The following is a 522-nucleotide window of genomic DNA, read 5'->3' as shown; positions in this document are numbered from 1 at the left end:
TAGTATCTACCTCCAACAGCCTTTCCTTCTGACCAATGCAGAAATCTAAAATAGATTTGAAGGCAATAGAAAAATGAAATGTCAGTAAACCATCTGAAAAGAAAAGAAAAGGAAATCCAATTGCTGTCTACATTAATATCCTGTATTGAATCATACTGGAGGAAAGAGAAAATTCGAATAGACCTTCTGAGCTACTTTAACTTAATAGGGTAAACTGGAAAATCTAATAAGATGCTTCCAACAAACTCGAAGGTACAAGCGACACAAATGATTTCTAACTAACTTTGCTTAATCTCTTTCTTTGGTTTTGGTTTTGGTTTTGGTTTTTCTTTTCCCTTTTTTTTTTTTTGTGTTTTCCTTTTTTTTATGTGGGGAGGGCACTTTGCCTCTACATTCAGTCAACCCCAGCTACACTGAGCCCCAATTATGCTATTACACCTCATCTACTAACAAGTCTTCTAAAGGATACTCAAGGTTCTTCGACAAAGTCTCTACCTTGTTTCAACTTTCCTCCCTAGATAT

Source organism: Rhodamnia argentea, chromosome 1 (assembly GCF_020921035.1).
Source record: "Rhodamnia argentea isolate NSW1041297 chromosome 1, ASM2092103v1, whole genome shotgun sequence".
NCBI classification, from domain to species: domain Eukaryota; kingdom Viridiplantae; phylum Streptophyta; class Magnoliopsida; order Myrtales; family Myrtaceae; genus Rhodamnia; species Rhodamnia argentea.
Note: the sequence above shows the minus strand (reverse complement) of the source record.